We start from the raw sequence: 19,744 nt of genomic DNA on the forward strand, positions 1-19,744 counted from the left end.
TCAGTATAACAGAACTTCCCAATTCTAAGGTCCTGTTTATATCTAAATCTATGATCCTATACCTCATAAATTATCAAAAAAGGGGGGGCGGATTTAACAACTACTTTTCCTGAAATTTTTTTTTAATGCCCACTTCTGGATCAGGCACTACTTAACCACTGTTGTCAAGAATTTGGATGACAGATTAAAGAGAGCAGCCAATTACAGTGGCAACTCATTTAAGAACGAAAGAATGGGGGGGAGGGGGAAGATGCTTGGCCAATTGGAGAAGCAATGATTAACTAAGGAGAGTAAGTCTCAGTTGGGATAGGACAGAAGTTGTTTATGGAAGAAATAAAGATAAGCAATCAAGTCCGAGTATGTATTTGAGTATCTAAAAAGGTATTATGCTCTCTGTCTTAAGTGCTGCTAAGTATCTGAGAACATAATCAACCTCTGGACCCTTTAAATTTAAAAGTTTTGTGTGAACTGAACTTCTATATAGGTGGGGAATGTTGTATATTTATTCCATATGATTGTTTTATCAAGTGAATTTTTCTGTTATGAAGAAGGATTTCAATAGGGGTAGTATACTGGGAAATGACATAAAAAAAGGAAGCAATAATACTTTTTTTAAAAAACCTCAATGCTATAATTAGTGGATTATTTATCCCACAATCAAAATACCAACTAAACTGGTAGATATTACACACACACACACACACACACACACACACACACACACACACACACACACATACAGAGTCATATGTAGAATATATTGAGGGAAAAGCTAATATAGCAAAAGGGGAGGTTAGAGCCTTTTTATTGTGTACTTTGAAAATCCAATAATTCCTCTAAAAAACTACCTTGTTTTAAAGAATAGAGATGGACTACACAAAGTGGCCATTTCATTTTTAAAACAGAGAGGCCAAAATAAAATCTGACTACAAGTGAAATAATAATTGAAATAGGATAAGTCATTTCTATACCCTGAATAAAAAATATTTTATAAAAACTCCTCTACATTCTCCCTTGGGAATAATTTTCTTCTTTTTAGCATAAAAAGAGTTGTATACTTTTAATATACTTATATCTGGAAGGAGGAGAGAATAAAGAACTACATAAAACAAATAATCTTTTCAAGTCCTATTTAAGCTCTGATACTGAACACCTTCAATGTTAAGCTCTAAAAATTAACTGCACAAAACTATAGAGATACCTCCCTTCTTACTTCATCTTATTTTCAAAACAAAGATTTTAGGTTTGAAATGGAAGAGATCTTACTGATCACATGACCCTAATCCTCTCATTTTATAAATGAGGAAATAGACCCAGAAAGGTAAAGACTTTCCCAAGGAATTCACACTCATGTCTAAACATCAAATCCAATGCCAATGCTAATCTTTCCTAATGCCACTGTTTTAAAGGAGGGGGAGGAGACAATACATAGTATCAGACTGTTACATGTTATCTGTTACATGTTAGTATCTGTTATCAAATGCCCTATTTTCCTGAATTATAAGAGTCATTGATGCTACTTCTAATGATAGTGAAAGGATCAGAGGAAAGACGGTGTACACTTTCTCCAAGCTGGCAATGTTGCATACATTTGCAAAGAATTTGTAACTTCTTCCCAGCAAAAGTATCCATTGCTGCCAGTGCTAGCACTGCTCCAAAGGTTAGAACGATTTGCCCTACAATCTTAGCAATTACTCCAGACACTCTTCTATTTCCTGTTGATTTAAAAAATGCTTCCACCCTGGGTTCTGATTTGGCTCCATTCTAACATCTCAACCCTATTTATGAACTACTGTATTTGCCCATTTTCAGACTATTTTGTACAAGAGACAAACCCCTAGATCTCATCTCTCCCTAAACTATCTGTCAGTAGGTGACTGTGTGCCAATGGTACGATGCACCAGATGCCTCAGCCATAACCTTAGAAAATTCAACATTGTCTTTGCCACTAGATAAGATGTAGTTGGACAAGACATCCACAGGCTGTCTTCTCCAACCCTTCCAATACTTCAAATGGCCTGAGTTAAAATCATGATGACATCTTTAATCTGTAGAACCCCTTAAGAACAGGAACTATAGCTTACATCTCATCTTTACATTCCAAATGATGTCACTGTATAACCAGGAAAGGAGGTGAGCCAGTCACAAAGAAAGAATAAAGGAAAACCAATGACCAACCCATTTACTCAGCTAGCAGCCACACAACATAAAATAAGAAATAAGATAAAAATGGATGATGGATTGTGACGTGCACCACTGGAAAGAATATCCACCTAGAAAAAAAATCACATATCCACTGAAGTATCAAAGTAATAATCCTCCATGTGCCTAGCATAAAGCCTTGCATAAAAATAGTGGCTTCATAAATGCTTACTGAATTATTGCAACAAATTGTTGGATTTCTTAATGCCTATAGGTTAGAGGACCTCATTTGGATAAGAGTTTAGAAAGGAATTTTGGCCACCATCATAAAAGCTTTATTCTCTTGTATTACCCCTCAATATTAACATTCTCTTAACAAGAATATATAAAAATTTATATTGTAATCCCAACAGGTTACAAGTAGGCGATGTTACTGCACCCACTAGAAATAACAATAAAGATTTAGGCACAGTACCATTCTAGGACCTTTCCAAATGCAGCAAACCCCTTTACTGGTAGATTTCCACTTATGTCCTCCTCCTCAAACATACATAAGACAGAGGAAGAAAAAAGGAAAGTAAAAGGAGAAGATTGGCAGGAGGCCTGGTTACTATGGTAGCAAGTAAATTAAATGCCAGAGCAAGTGAATTGATAGATGGAAGGAAAAAAACAGGTAAATATCCCCCCCCCCAAAAAAGCTACCTTTCTGACTCATCTCTCTCATATAATTTTGTTCCCTGTCTCCTTGCAGCCCTACCCCTCAAATTTCAACCCCCTCATCCCCACACCTTCCTGTGGAGGAGGGGAAACATAAAGGTTGTTCTTCTTGGTACAGATTAACCACAACAAGAATTTGATGACAGAATTGGCAATACAGATAAAAGGTTTACAAGAAAATCTACCTTGGCAAATCTCAATGAAAATTTAAAATTTCACTACAAGCAGTAAAAGCAAGTTGTAGGAAGGTCACGAAAAGAAGGAATTGAAAGACATAAGTCAATGAGAGTAAAAGACATATACTTCAGTGAGATGTTCAGATTTGATTTTTTGCAGCAGAGAAGATCAAGGGGGCATACATCTACCTCTCCTTGGCAGTGACAAGACACAGATCAGAGCAGACTCTTGATGTGTTGATTTCTACCCCTACAAAAGTCTACCTAAGGGATACTAGAATTAGACTCACAGAATTAGGAGTTTATCATATCAATAGAAGTAGAATATAAGTGTTACAATGTTTTCTTCTGATTGGTGAAGATCAAAGGCTCACATACCCAGAAGTAACCAAACTTTCTAGATTTCCCTTCTCAGCACTCGCCTAATATTACTTTGTATATACTCATCTGCATCCGTGTTGTATTTCCCAATAGAAGAAAGGAACTCGGTGCCTGGCACAGTTTGTTGAACACAGTAAGCCCTCAATGTCTGTTGAATTGCTTTGAACTCCTTAAACAGAGGGAGAGTATCTATTTAACATTCTATACTTGACACTACATTTCCATACATCCAGTGATCATTTTACATGTTCTGGTTGAATGAAGGACTGGGAAACACAGATAAACTGAATGCCAGCTTACTTGGGTCTAATCTCCAAACCTCAAAGGATATCAGTTACCTCCATTAATAGAAAAAGACAGGGCTGGGAGAAGTCACGAGTATAAATTGCTAATCACATTCAATTAGATAACCAGCACATAGCATTCCCAAAACAACACTGGGTTTAGTCAAAGGACCTGGGCACTCATCAGTGTTATACAAGTCATTTAATCTCTCTGAGCCCAAGCTTCCTCATCTGGGAAGTGAGAGAGCTGGAGAAGATGGTCTTACAGTTGTCTTCCCATGTGTATATGCTATGCAAAAAAAGGAGGGGGTGAGGACCAGTACTACACTGGGAATGGGAAGGCAAGAATGAAGGTATGGAGGGAAGGGAAAAAGTATGAGGGCACATTTAGGGGCTCACATATTCAGCTTGGGTTATCTGAGCTCAAATAGAACCATTCAGTGTAGAGGAGGAACTTATGAATTTCTTAGTCTGTACTACCACTAGCACCTATGGCTCAAAATAAATTGAGAGTCAACTTAAAGAGCAAGACCATCAAATAGCAAAAAATTTGGGAAGAAAATTGCAGAGAAACAAAGCATCCTGCAAATAAATAAATAGAAGGAAATGTGGATTGAGAACTACATTACACATTTAAGTTACATAATCTCAAATGGGCTCTCACTGCAGCAAAGTAATCTTACAATTCCCTAATCAATTCACTATCCTACTCAGCACAGTGGACATTCCAAACCATTATATTATTCTTGTCCAAGTTTTCCAGGTCACACCCTCCTGGCTGAAGATATTACCTCATGCCTCACTGAAAAAATTGAGACGATTCTTCAAGAAAATCAATCCCCTTCTGACCCCTCTCATCTCACATCACTAGGCACCTTCTCTCATTCTTCACTCTCACATGAAGCGCCTTAAGTTCTCTCAGTTATGCAGGAGGCCTTCCAAGTCCTCATTAACCTTAGCGCTTTCCCTTATTTGCAACTGATCCTTTATGTTCTTTGTATATTGTCTTCCCTCCTAGACTATGAGCTCCATGAGAACAGGGACTGGTTTTTCTGTTTGTTTGTTTGTTTGTTTTTAAGGCAATTGGGGATAAGTGACTTGCCCAGGGTCGCACAGCTAGTAAATGTCAAGTGTTTGGTCTGAGGCTGGCTTTGAACTCAGGTACTCCTGACTTCAGGGCCAGTGCTCTATCCACTGCGCCACCTAGCTGCCCCTGTTTGTTTTTTAACCTTTCTTTGGATCCCCTGCACTTAGCACAGTGCCTGGCTCAAACTAGGAATCAATGCTAATTGATTATACCCTCCTCCTCGCCAAGGAAAATTCTTCTACAAATACCTTTGATCTCATCCCAACCTGTCTTCTCCCATAGGTTTTCTCTTTTATAATCCCCTCCCTCTGCCAACTGCAATCTCTTCCTATCTATTGGCTTCTTTGTAACCTACAAACATGCCCATTTCTTTTTACCCTTAACACATTCTGACCACCCCATCTCTCCTCCCCTTTGTGACTAACCATCTGAGAAAACCACCTACACACCTGCTCCTCTTTTCTAAACTCTCAATCTGACTTTCAACTTGAAAACTGCTCTCTCTAAAATTACCAATCATTTCTCAATTGCTAAATACAATGCTCTTTTCTTAATCCTCACACCTGACCTGTCCACATCCTTTTGCAAATACTCTTTTCTCCGATTCTCCTCCTATCTATCTGACTGCTCCTTCTCCTCCTCTGCTGTCTCTAACTAAGGTTGCACCTGCTTCTCTCTCATTATCATCCTCTCTCCTCTTCCTCCCTCCTTCCTGCTTCTGTCGTGTTTACAAACACATCCATGTTTCCCTGATTCTCGAAAAACTCTCACTTGATCTAACCATTCCCAATAATTATTGTCCTATATCTGTTTTCCTCTTTGTTGCTAAACTTCATGAGAAAGTCATCTACAACTCAGTGCCTCTACTTCATCTCCTCTCTCTAAACCTTTGGCAGCAATCTGGCTTCTGGCCTCATTATTCAAGTAACTCTCTTCAGGGTTACCCAATGCCCTAATGGATTTTTTTCAATCTTTATCCTTCTTGACCTCCCTATATAGACTTTGACACTTTCGATCATCATCCAGATAGGCTCCTTTCTAGGTTTTATGACACTGCGCTTAGCACAGTGCCTGATACATAGTAGGCATTTAATAAATGTTACCATTATTAGTCACTTTAAAAATCACTAAATTGAGCTGCATTCATCTGGGTAAGCTGTGATATAACTATAATTTCTACAGTAGATGATAACAAATGAAATAGAAAAAGAGCTAATACTCCCTCCCTCCCCGTTATTTCGAATGGTTATCTAGATTAATTACCAAGAAAAAAAGACAATCAGATAATCACTTCTGAAGAATGATCTCAAATTCTGACCAAGTTTTACATGAAGGAACCAGGCTGACATCATCAGCATCAGTCCCACCTAGCCCTCCTATTCAAAAACAAAAGTACATCTTATCAATGATGAAGCCACAATGTTGAGGCGTTTTCCAAAATATCTCAATACCTACACATAGATCCATCCATATATTCATATTTCAAATAGTAGTCTAAGGGGACTGCCTTACAAATTCGCTGTTTTCCATAAATACAAAGGAACATTCAGAGGTCATTCAGTCCATCCCTCTACTTCAGGATGTATAAAATGTTTATGCTGATTCATTAAGTTTCTTGAACTTTGAAAATACATTACTGGATGTTTCCAGACATGCCCCACCCTTTGTAACTCTGGGTTAGGGGACAGCAGCTAGGTAACATAGTGGACAGAACACTGGCCCCCGAGTCAGGAGGACCAGAGTTCAAATCTGCCCTCAAATACTTAATTGCTGTGTGACCCTGGGCAAGTCACCCAACCTCAGTTGCCTTCCCTCCCCCCGCTAAAAAAATCAAAAACGAACAAAAAGAGAGTGGACTGATCTTCATTGTTTGATATTAACATAGACATCCAGGGTTGGAGAGTAGAAAAACTTTAGACTTGAGAATCAGTGATAAAGACCTGGGTTCAAATTCCATTTGAATAGGTTTGTGACTTAGCACAAATCACTTTTTATTTCTTTGGGTGTCAGTTCTCTAAGCTGGTTTTTTTTTTTAAGTGGAGAGAGGAGGTAAGGGAGAGGAAGAGATGGGAAGACGAGAAGATACACGCTTTTTGATTGAAAAAATAAATTTTAAAAATTATTAAAAGTTATTAAAGACAAATTATTAAAAGTTATTAAAGACAATTTTACTGACTCACAAAGGATCACAGATCTGGAGCTAGAAGGGAATTTGAGTTATGTAGTCTGAGACACTCATTTTGCAGATGAAGTTACTGAGTCTGCTCCAAGGGCACACAGGTAAAAGAGTGGGGAACAGACCTTGGATTTGGGCCTAAGTCCTCTTACTGACATCTAGGGCTATTTCTTCCCTACCATTCTGCCTCCTAAGTTTTGCAGACTGTTTTACCTATTTATCATTTGATCCCAGAGGCAATAATGGAGTTTACTGGATAGGGGAGTCACATTGTGAGGCCTGCTCTTGAGAAAAGTCACCTTGGTAGCTTGCTGAGTGAGTGGACTGGCGTGGGGAGAGATGATGCAGGGAAACCAAGCAGAAGGCTATTCAAGCCTGTACCAGGGCAGTGGCTATGTGAGCAGACCACAGTGGATGTATATGAGATGCCGTGAAATAGGCCTTAGCAACTGACTAGATACTGACTAGATGGAGTGAGAGGGAGGAGACAAGGATGTATATGATGAGAAAGAGAGACTTGAAGCAGGGAGAAAAGTAGGAGCCAAGAGAAAGCTGATGATAGCCTGAACTAAGGTTGTGGCTATCTAAGTGGAGAGGAACATAAGAGGGATATTGTGAAGGCAGAAATGGCAAAGGACTGGATGTGAGCTGTGTATACATGTAGCAGAATATGGCTGAAGTAAAACAGAATAGCCGGAGAGCAGGAGGTTAGAACTGAGGAGGGTAGCTTCCCCTGGGGTGAAACAGCAACAGCAGTCATTAAGATCAAAAAAGGATGAGGACCAAGAAGACGTCACTGGATATGGTAATTAAGACATCACTGGTAAGAATAATTGTGCAGCAGGATAAGAGGGGAGGAAAAGATGAATAAGAAAGTCATTGTCCTCACAGGCTTACAATCTAGTCACGGAGAAAAGATACATGTAGATCTATGTGTACAAATGAGCACACACATAACAAAAAGAATGCAATTCAAGCTCATTGTAAAGTATGAAGGGCTTTAGAAGGGTGAGATCACCTAAGGGGAAAGGGGAGATGGTGCTGTGGATAATGAAGATGGCATTTGATCTAGGCTTTAAAAATCTCACTGTTTAATGGTTTTGTTCTGATTTTTGGTTTTGTTTTCTAATGTTTCCATATGGTGCTGCTCTCTAATGAGCATAATGTTTATTCATTCAAAGAAATAAACCAGCAGGTTTCAGGGGTCAAAAAAAACACCCCAAAAAGCTTGTTAGAAGAACACTACACGTAACTGATGAAGGAAAGAATTATTATTTTTAGTCTGAATAATTCTCTGATTGGAATAAAGTATGGAAAAAGGATGTCTTATTGAAAAGAAATATAACTGCCTACTCATTTCCTTCAACTATCAACTAGGGAATGGCTGTTATTCTGATAAATGTGAATTAGTTTCATATCTATCTATCTATCTATCTATCTGGAAGGGAGACAGAGAAACAGAGCTCCCCCAACATTACAACATAACAGGATCTTTTTCAGAGAAAGTTGCTGCAAAGATTTATCCCCAATTAACTGTTTCATCTCTAATGTTAGCTGTATTTGATTTGTTTGTATAAAAATGCTTTAATTTTATGTAGTCAAAACTTTCCATGTTTTGCTCTGTTATTCCATCACTTGTTTAGTCATGAACACTCCTCCCTAGCCACAGATATGTAAGGCAATTTCTTCCTATTTGCTACTTATTCCTTTTCTCTAATTTGATTTATATATAGGTAATGCATCCATTTTGGAGCTTACCTTGGTAAAAGGTATAAAGGGTTGATCTAAACCTAATTTCTGCCAGACTGATATGCAGTCAAACACTGAGTCATTACTTAAGTAATTGGAGCCCTTGTGTTTACTGAATATTAGGATAATAGGTTCTTTTGTTTCTGTATGTTGTAGATTAATCTATTCCCCTGATTGAAATTTTTTTTTAACCAGTATCAAACTGTTTTGAAAATTACCACTTCATAGCATAGTTTGAGAGCTGGTACTACTAGGCCCCTGTTCCTTCTCAATTATTTTTCTCATAATTTCCCATGAAATTCTTGACCTTTTGTTCTTCTAGATACATTTTATTATGTTTTTTCTAGTTTTATAAAATAATTGTTTGGTTGTTTGATTGTTGTAGCACCAAAATAAGTTAATTTAATTAATATTTTCATTTTTATTTTACTGGCTTGCATTAGCAATTAACATCACTCTAAATATATAAATTTATTTTTATTATGTAAAGAACATTTTCTAATATCTAATGATATTGTATGTATGGTGACAGACTCCAAAGCATTATATACATTCTGTAGTTACTTTAAATGGAATTTCTCTAACTCTTCCTTCTTTTATTTATATTATACCAAAAAAAAAATGCTGATTTCAAATAATTTATTTTATAACCTGTAATTTTGCTGAAGTTAGTTTTAATTAATTTTTATTTGACTCTTTAAGGTTCTCTAAATACACCATCATATTATTTGCAAAAAGCAACAATTTTGAGCAGCTTTGGAGCCCAGAGATAATAAGAGGGTTGAACAACTAGTAAGAAGGCGATTACAGAGGACGACCCTTTTGCTGACTCTGGGTACAGCTTCCACTGACTGGCAACCTACTGCCCACACAAAGTTCTGGATCTCAGTTCCAGGGTGGAGAGGAGCACTAGATCGTATGGCTGCAAAGGATCAGGGGACCTGGTCATAGTACAAGGGCCAAAAGGAACATGAGTGTTCGCAATTCCAAGGGTGCAGGGGTCCTTCCTGGCTAAAGACCAGAGTACAGACCAGAAAACCCATGTCAACACTTCTCCCTGGATCACACTACCTTGGAAGCACCAAAAACTTGCAGACCGCCAAAATTAGCCATGAAAATAGTAGCACAAAAAAGCCTTAAGTTTAGGACAGGGCCACCTTACCCCAAGGTGAGGAGAGCCCAACTTTAACACAAAGTTCAAAGTCAAGAAATAGGCTGGAAAAATGAGCAAACAACAAAAGCTTCTGTGGTGGTAGGGAAGACCAAGACACAAACTTAGAAGAAAACAACAACATGAAAAAACAGCTACATGCAAAGCTTCAAAGAAAAATGATAATTGGACCCAAGCTCAACAAGAATTCCTGCAAGAGCTAATGAAAGAGCTAAGAATGGTAGAGGAAAAACTGAGAAAAGGAATGAGAATGATGTAACAAAATTAAGAAAAGATAATTAACAGCTTGGTAAAAGAGGCACACAAAAAAATATTGAAGAAAATAACACTTTAAAAAACAGAATTTGCAATCATCTCAGACAAAGGAAAAGAAAAAATAGACCTAATTAAAAGAGACAATCAAGAAAACTACATTTTGCTAAAAGGTACCATAGACAATGAAGTAATATTGAAAATTTTTCCATTGAGTCTCTCTGATAAAGGCCTCATTTTTCAAGCAGACAGAGAAGTGAGTCAAATTTATAAAGATAAAGGGCCATTCCCCAATTGATAAATGGTCAAAGGACAGAAAAAGGTTTTCCCCCCAGAAGAAATCATAGCTCTCTATGGTTATGTGAAAAAATGCTCTAAAACACTACTGATTAGAAAAATGCAAATTAAAACAACTCTGAAGTATCACCTCACTTCTATTAGAAATGGCAAATGCTGGTGGAGATAAGGGAAAATAAGTATACTAATAAACTACTGGAGGTGTGTACTGGTCTGTCCATTATGGAGAATACTTTGTAACTATGTTCAAAGGGCTATAAATAAAACTGTGCATACCCTTTGAGCCAGCAATACCACTACCAAATTTGTACCCCCAAGAGGTCAAAGGAAAAGGAAAAAGACCTATATAAAAATTTAAAAAAAAAAGTTATAGTAGCCCTTTTTGTGGTGGCAAAGAATCGAAAATTTTGAGGTGATACTGATCAATTGGGGAAAGGTTGAACAAGTTGTAGCATATGATTGTGATGGAATAATACTGTGCTGTAAGAAATGACGAGAGGAAGTGGTTTCAGGAAAAAAAAAAGGCAATACTTCTATTAACTGATACAAAGCGAAGTGAGAAAAACCAGGAGATCATTGTACACAGTAACATGAATGTTGTAATGATGATAAACTGTGAAAAGCTTGGCTACTCTGAGCAATATAATGATCCAAGACAATTCCAAAGGACACACGATGACAAAAAGCTACACACCTCCAGAGAGAGAGAACTGATGAACTCTGAATGCAAACTGGAATATAAGTTTCTTGCTTTTTGTTGTTGTTGCAATATGGTTAATATGGAAATATGCTTCACATGGATTTCACCTGGATAACAGATATAATTTTTGCTTTCCTTCTCAGTGGGTAGGAGAGGAAGAGAATTTGGAACTCAACTTAAAAAGAAAAGAATGTCTAAAATAAATGATTTTTTAAGCTCCAGCAAAAAAAAAAAAGCAACGATTTTGTTCTTTCTTTGCTTCTGCTTATTCCCTCAACTTCTTTTTCTTGTTTTATTGCTATACCTAGCATTTCTAGTGCCATGTTATATAAAAATGTTGGCAATGGACATCTTTGCTTCATTCCCATCTTATTAAAAAGTTCCCATCACAATTTTGGCTCCTGATTTCAGATATGTTTTGTTGTTGTTCAGTCATTTTCAGTTGTGTCTGACTCTTCATGACTCCTTTTGGGGTTTTCTTGGCAAAGATAACTGGAGTAGTTTGCCATTTCCTTCTCCAGCTAATTTTTTTTTTAACAGATGAGGAACTGAGGCAAACAGGGTTAAATGACTTGCCCAGGATCACACACCAGGTTTTAACTCAGAAAGATGAGTCTTCCTGACTTCAGACCCAGTGCTCTATCCACTGTACCACCTAGCTGCCCTACTATTTATCATTTTAAAGAAAGGCACATTTAGCAACTATCTAGTGTTTTTAACAGAAATGGGTGTTGTATTTGTCAAAAGCTTTCTCTGCAAATTAACATACAATGTGTTGTTCTTGTTATTACTAGAGCCAATAATGATAGTTTTCCTAATATTAAACCAACCAACCAACTCTGCATTCCTGGTATAAATCCAATCCTGCAATTATTGTTATTATTGTTGTTGTTATTATTATATCCAATTATTATTATAGTCAATCCTGGATAATCCAACCTCTGGCACTTTGTAAACACAGAACACCAGGACACCCCTCTTCTTTCTCCAGCTCATTCCATGCCTGGCTCACAGTCTCCTCTCCAACTCCTGCCCCCATACTAGAGGACTTCAGCAAACATACCCAGAATCCCTCAAACACCCTATTCTCACAGTTCCTTAACTTACTCATTTCTCATGACCTATTCCTCCACCTCACATCAGCCACATGCAAAGATGGTCATACCCTTCACTTTGCCATCATCCACAAATGGAACACCTGAATGTTCATGAACCCAGAACATCCCTTGCTTGACTACAATCTATTGTCCTCACATGTCTCTCTAACATACAGCCCCAAACCCTATTCTTCATCCACACAAGGACTTTCAATCCCTTGATGCAACAGTTCTTTCCCAGTCCATCACTAGCTACGCTCTCTTCCTTTCCCATCTTGACCCTTTGGTGAACCAGTTTCAACTCCATACACTGTCCACTTCTATTGAGTCCCTTGCCCCCTTACAGGGCTGCTCATCTGCCCTGCCATGCAAAGCCTCAACCTTGGATCATAGAGCCATTTACTATCTTCTCTCCTATACACATAGCACTAAATTTAGTTGTAAAAAATCATGAAACTGCGCCACTTGGGCTCACTACAAATTTAAGCTATACAATCTTAACCGGTTCCTCACTGTAATAAGAGTAATTCTTTTCTTACCTGACTCACTATACCACTCACCACAGTGGCTCTTCTAAACCTTTTCATCCCTCCTCAAACTTTCCAAGGTTCCCCCTCCCTCATCCTCTTAGCTGAACTTTGCCTCATGTTTTACCTCTAAAACAGAGAGAGAGAGAGAGAGAGAGAGAGAGAGAGAGAGAGAGAGAAGAGAGAGCGAGAGAGAGAGAGAGAGAGAGAGAGAGAGAGAGAGAGAGAGAGCGAGCATTCACCAAGAGTTCCCTTTTTTCCCCAACACCTGATCTCACATCACCAGGACAACTTCTGCCACTATCTCCTCCTTCACCTGTTTCACATGAGGTGGGGCTTCTCCTCACCAAGGCAAGCCACTCTACATGCACATCCTGTCTCCTCCAGCAAGACTGCCTCCACTCTCTCTCATCTGCAATCTCTCTAGCTACTGGCTGCTTTCCTATTATTTACAAATACACTCACACCTCTCCCATCCTTAAAAACCCTCAAGTGATCCTCTCATTCCTGTTGTCTCATATCTACCTCCTCCCTTTTGTGACCAAACTCCTTGAGAAGGCCTTCTACAACAGGTGTTTATACCTCCTTTCCTCTCACTATCTTTTCACCTCTCTACAGCCTTGATTCTGACCTCATTACTCAACCAAAAACTACTGTTGCCAAAATTATTAATAATTTCTTAACTGCCAGATCTAACAGTCTTTTAACTAGCCCCATCCTTCATGACCTTTCTGAAGACTCTGACACTGTCAATCATCCTCATTCTGTCTAGGTTTTCATGACAATGCTCTATTCTCCTGCCTTTCTGATCAGTCCTTCTTAGTTACTTTTACTGGATCTTCCTCCAGGTCTGTGGGTATACCTGTGGGATCTTTCTTGGGACCTCTTCTCTTCTCTATCTATTCTATTCAACCTGGTGAAATCAGCTGCCATGGATTCAATTATCATCTTTATATAAATGATTCTCAAATCTACTATCTAGCCCTAACCTCTTCTCTGACCACCAGTGTCCCAATTTCAACCAACTATTGAATATCTTAAATTCAATGCCTTATAGACATCATAAATTCAACATGAATTCATTATCTTTCCCCCTCAAACCTTCCCCCCCTTCCTAACTTCCTGATTATTGTCAAGGGTACCACCATTCCTTGGTCAGCTTGACATCTCCACAGTAACTGTAGTATCTGTCCTTTCCAGATGAAGGTTTCAAATCTCTCCTTTCACCTCTCATCTTTCAGATCCTGGGTCCTTTCTGCTAACAATTCCACTTTAATTTATGTTAACCTAATCAAATTTTCTTTTGTTTATGGTCAGATAAATTACATTTGTCTGTAATCACAGACAAATTTGTCTCTAATCACAGAATAGCTCTGGTATCCAAATTTCCCCAATTATTAACCTAAAAAGTTCTCTAATCACTTCACCTGTACATCACTGAAGCATACTATATTTTCCATTCACTCCAGGATTCAACTCAAAAACTACATTCATCAAGAAACTTTTTTGGGCAGTTCCTGAGACAGAATAAGGTCACTGAAGTCTACTGTTTCAAAACTGTGATTACCCAAGCACACGAGTTTTCCTCACTCATGTTGTTTCTTGACATGTTTCTGTGTGTGCCCACTTTTCCTTACGCTGGTGAAAGAGTGTGACCCAGCTTTATGTGTGGACTGCAATTTGTTATTCCTTGATCTGTCTGATCCCAGTGAGGGTTACTGTGGGCAACAAGTGAAAACTGTAAAAGGGCAAATTATCAAAAAGCATTTATTAAACATCTTGGGGAGAGTGGGGGGGAGGAAGGGGGAGAAAAATTTTCAACTCAAAACATATGGAAGTGATTGTTGATAAATCAAAATAAATTTTTTTAAAAATCTTCTATGTTCCAAGTACTGAAAATACAAAAAAATATTCTCAACGAGCTTACATTGTACATCAGGCAAGGAGAGGGGAGGGGGAGAAGGTAGAGAAAAGACAACGCATATAGATAAGTATATACAGAATATGAAGAGAATATAATGAAAGAAGATAATACAAAGTAGTTAGGAAGAAAAGCACTAGGAGTTAGCAAGAATATGAAATCAGTTACAGTTTTAGGTAAAAAAGTGGTACTTGATGGAAGAGGAGAATTCTGAGATGGAGGTAAAGAGGGAGTATATTTCAGGCATGGGGGGGGGTACTCAGTACAAAGTCAAAAAACCAGGAGATGAAGTCCCTTGTGTGAGAAGCAGGAAGACCATTAATTTGGCTGGGTCACAGTTCAGGAAGAAGAAGGAAATAAGTGCTTATTAAAATGTCTACTATGTGTGAGGCACTGGGTTGAGTACTTTACAAATATTATCTCATTTGATCCTCACAACCACCATGAGAGGTAGGTGCTAGTATTATAATCCCTATCTTACAGACAAGAAAACTGAGATAGAGGTTAAATGACTTGCCCAGGGTCACACACCTTGTGTCTGAAAGCTGAATTTGAACTCAGGTCTTCCTGACTCCAGGCTAAGAGCTCCATCCACTGCACCACCCTAGCTGGGGAGTATGAGTAGTAATGTATCATGAAACTTAAAAGACAGGGCTAAACAGAGTTCATATTTGACCCTGGAAGCACAAGGGAGCCAGCCAGTGATATTTCCTGAGGAGGGGAATAAAACTGTCAGATCTACACTTTAGGAAAATCACTATAGCAGTTGGGTGGATGAATGGGGAGATACAGAGACTTGGAAAAGGGGAACCAGTTAGAAAATAGCTGTAATAATCTAAGCAAGGAAGAGGACCCCCAAAAGTTAGTGTCTGTGTGACTAGAGAAGAACTGGGCATGAACTGTAGTGGGGTTGAACTGGCAAGGACAACTGGATATGTGGGGTAACCAATGTGGGCTATTGGAATGGTGGTGCCTTTGACAGAAAGAGTCATTTAGAAGTAGTTTTGTTTTAGACATGTTGAGTTTGAGTAAGATGTCTATAGAACATCTAGCGTGAAAAGTCAAATGGGAGGTTGGTCAAGTGGACTGAAGCTCAGAAGGGAGACTTTGATCCACAGATACGAGCCATCTGCATTGAGATGCTGAAAAGGTTTCCAGAGAATATAAAGAAGCACTTATTTAGTGTCACTATGCAGTCTAAACACAGTGTATGCAAACAGAAAGCAAGTCCCTGCTTTCAAGGAGATTACATTCTAGATGGAAGATAATATATTTTCAGTCTTGAGGCAGTTTGTATATCAGTCTCAGAGAGTTGATGTGGGACACTGAGATGTTATATGAATTACCTATGAATGTAGGTCTTTTTGAATCTGAAGACAGCTATCAGGTTCCCAATATTAAAAATAAGAAAACAAATACAGATATAGCAACATTTCAGACTCAGCATTGATGAAATGCACTTTTAGCTAACCACTGCTGCTCTTTAGAAACTGAAAGTCCAACTAAACAGTGTAATTTAACTTCAGCTGTCTATTAAATAATAACAATGGCAAGGAGTAAAGTAAACTACAGGCTTCCAAATGACACAAAGCTAACTTCAATCTGGAAAACCTCTACCTAGACTGGCCTAGATAAAGGCAAAAATTAGATTTCATTCACTTCAAATCCCTCCACCTATCTTGAGATTAATTTTCCCTGATGCTCTATTGTATCCCAATCAGCCTCCACTCACTGAAAGCCACTGCTAATAAAATAATTTTAATTAGCCATTCAATTTTTCCTTCAATTCAGTTTATAGAAATTTCCTTATGTATGCCTGAGATGCAGGCTTCAGAATACAATGAAGGTGGTCCAGGATAAGGAGCAGCCCTGTAAGTTTTCCCCTCAGTCTCAAACTTCCAAGGAATACACTCAGATCTGTCAGAAAAGCTCAGCTGTCAGAGCTCTCTCACTGTTCTACTTGCAGGCTGGTAAAAAAAAAAAAAACTACAATTATGAAAATCTGAAGGGAGCTCCAGGAAATAGGAAAGAAGTACATCTAAAATCATTTTCAGCTACTACAAAAAGCAAAGCATACAAATCTACTCTCTCTATACTATTTCACCTACTGAAATCAGCTCTCATGGATTCAATTATCATCTCTGTGCAGATGATTCTCAGATCTACTTATCTAGCCCTAACTCTGCCAGTGTCCATTTCCAACTGACTATTGAACATCTTGAATTCAATCCTTAAACTCAACGTTTCCAAAATTGAACTCATCTCTCCTGGCCTCAAAGTCTCTGTCCACTCTATTCTATCCTCTACTTAGTTGCCAAAGTGACCCTTTTAAAAGCACAGGTCCAATGGCTTCCTATTACTTTCAAGATTAAATATAAAATCCTCTCTTTGGGTTAAAAGCCCTTCAGAACCCTTCCTTCCTTTTCAGTTCTCTTATATTTTACTCCCCAGAGAACTCTTGCCATCTAGCAACACTAATTTTCTGGATGTTCCTCATGCATAACACTCCATAGCTTTTTGCCTGGCACTGTTTGGGGCTCTAGAGATAGAAAGACAAAACCACAGTCAAGCAGCTTACATTGTGAGATGCCCAGGAGAAGAGATGAAGAACAGTGTATGGAAATTATAACAGCAGAGAATTCCAACCCCCCCCTCCAAAACACAAAAAGTATATATAAAAGTAAAACTTCCTAATGAGAACTGGTCAAAAGTTGATCAGGGTTCCTGGGGCAGAAATGAGATGCCCCTCACCAAGGTCGAAGTATAGGAGTTGTGACTAGATAACACATTTATTAAGCACTATGTACCAGCTACTATGCTAAGCAAACTTCAGCTAACCACTTACCATGTATGTGGTAAAAAGGGTATTATTTTTCATGTATGGGATGCATCTAATGGTCAACGAGGTCCCTTCCCTGTCAAAATTCTTTGAGGTCACTTGGAGGGAAGTATCAGCACTATAGTAGGAGTGGTCAGTTTCCCCAAACTCAAGTGAGTCTCAGTCTAGAGATTACAATCTCCTTTCCCCACCCCCTAATCATATGGATTAATGCAATCACCAGACCTTGACTCTCAAGGACATCCCAATCCTAAATGTTACTTTATATCTGGTTTTCTCTTTATATATCCAATCCCAAATTGTCATGGTCACTCCTCTCAATGTTTATTTCCTCTTCACCAAGCAGATGCCTTCCTTATTTATTGCCTGGAATCTTATCACTTCCTTTCTTCTGAAAGATGACATTCTCTGTGAGAAAATTTTAAACTTTTTTTGCTTCTCTGCTTTTAGTAGAAGACACCTTGCAGAAGTCTGAAGTGTTCAAGCCTGCCATCACATCTATACCCCTTTCACATACTCATCATCTCGGATCATTGCCTCCTTTGATCTACACCCAAATGTTCTCCACAGTTGTCTGCCCCTTAACCACCTCATTCTTGTAGACTTCTACACAGGTGGGTTTTTATGCTACTGTGCACTCCTCCCCTCTCATCTCACCTGTACTTTCTGGACACACTGTTCCTTTTCATCACTTTGCTTGTTCTGAGTTACATCCCACTAACTCTCATGAATACCAAAGAAGTCACAATGTCTCTAGATAATAAGATCTCTGGGCTCTTTTTGCTAATTATTACCCATATTAGTGTATAGACATCAAAGCCTGAGTATGTTTTCCATCCCTTTCATCTATCATTGTTTCTGGTGAATTACAGAGCACCTCCAGGGCTGGTCTTCCTGGATCATACCTACTTCTCTCTATCAGCAGAGGCTTCATGAGGTCAGCAGCTGCAGGTACCTCTTTCCCTCCCCCTCTCCCTCTTAGAGTAGAGCTGACAATCTACAGCTAACATACTGATTCTAGTCCACTTTAGATATATATACCTCCCCTGGCCAAGAAATCATTATTTCAGTATCCTAAGTCACGTTTCAAAGAGCTGGCTGATAACCCTTTATTTCAGTGATTGCCAGGCGCTATGCACAGGTAGTAGGGACACAGACAGACAGAAACAGCACCTGCCCTCTATGAGCACACATTCCAATGGGGGAGACAACATGCAAAAAAACTGCACATACAAAATACATGCAATCTATGCATGTCTCAGAAGGAAAACAGTAGCGGTGGGAGGAGCCAGGAAAGCGCTCTGGCAAAAAATGGGCTTTGAACTGAGCCAGAAGATGGGGAGATGGAGTACAGTAATGAACAAGGTCAGTATCACTGGACAGTACACTATTGAGGGGAGTAAAATGTAAGAGGATTGGAAAGACTAAAAAGGGCCAGATTTTGAAGGGCTTTCAATGACAGAAGAGATTATATTTGAATTAACAGAAAGCCCCTATTGATTGAAGGGGGGGGGGACTAGAGGAGAAGGATGTGGTCAGACTTGCACTCTGACAGCTTAATGAAACATGGAGTAGGGAAGAGATCTAAAACAGGAAGACCAACCACAAGACTGTTATTGCAATAGTCCAGGCATGAGGTGATGCAGGCCCGCACCAGGGGGGAAGCTGTGAGTGGACAGAAGGTCACTACATGAAATAGGTTGTGAAGGTAGAAAACAGAGATGTCCACTGGCCTAGGTGATGTACCCAGTCACTACAGGCCCAGATTACAAGACTGTGGAGAATCCCATTCTCCTGATCACAAGACCAGTGTTTGTTTTTTAAATTAAGATTAATGAGAATTATTATTTCTATTATACATATTTTTTCTTTTCTTGTTTTTTGGTGAGGCAATCAGGGTTAAGTGACTTGCCCAGGGTCACACAGCTAGGAAGTGTCAAGTGTCTGAGGCCTACTACACACATTTAACTCACTCCTATTATCACATGGATTCAGTTCCAGAGCAATGAAATAAAGGCACACACTGAGGTACATACAACAGAGGATTCAATTTCCCCTCAAAGTGCGTTAACACCCAGACCTTGACTACCCTCATTGGTAGCTGCGTAAATGCCTTAAGTTTCAAATGAACAGTATGACAGCAGGAACACCTGAAAATGTCTACCACTATCTATTTCTGAGGGGTGGAGAAAAATAGTTAAGAGGAAGGGTCATAATAAGCAGGAAAA

General features: G+C 38.8%; 1 protein-coding gene across 1 annotated transcript in view; it reads right to left on the minus strand.

Annotated features, from left to right (window-relative positions):
• The window catches only part of MRPS6 (mitochondrial ribosomal protein S6), an 85,780-nt gene that overhangs the window by 28,189 nt on the left and 37,847 nt on the right, over window positions 1-19,744 (minus strand). The gene's annotated exons all lie outside the window — the stretch shown is intronic.

The sequence above is a fragment of the Phascolarctos cinereus genome, unplaced genomic scaffold (genome assembly GCF_003287225.1).
Source record: "Phascolarctos cinereus isolate Bilbo 61053 unplaced genomic scaffold, phaCin_HiC Scaffold_726;HRSCAF=1367, whole genome shotgun sequence".
In the NCBI taxonomy this organism is placed as follows: domain Eukaryota; kingdom Metazoa; phylum Chordata; class Mammalia; order Diprotodontia; family Phascolarctidae; genus Phascolarctos; species Phascolarctos cinereus.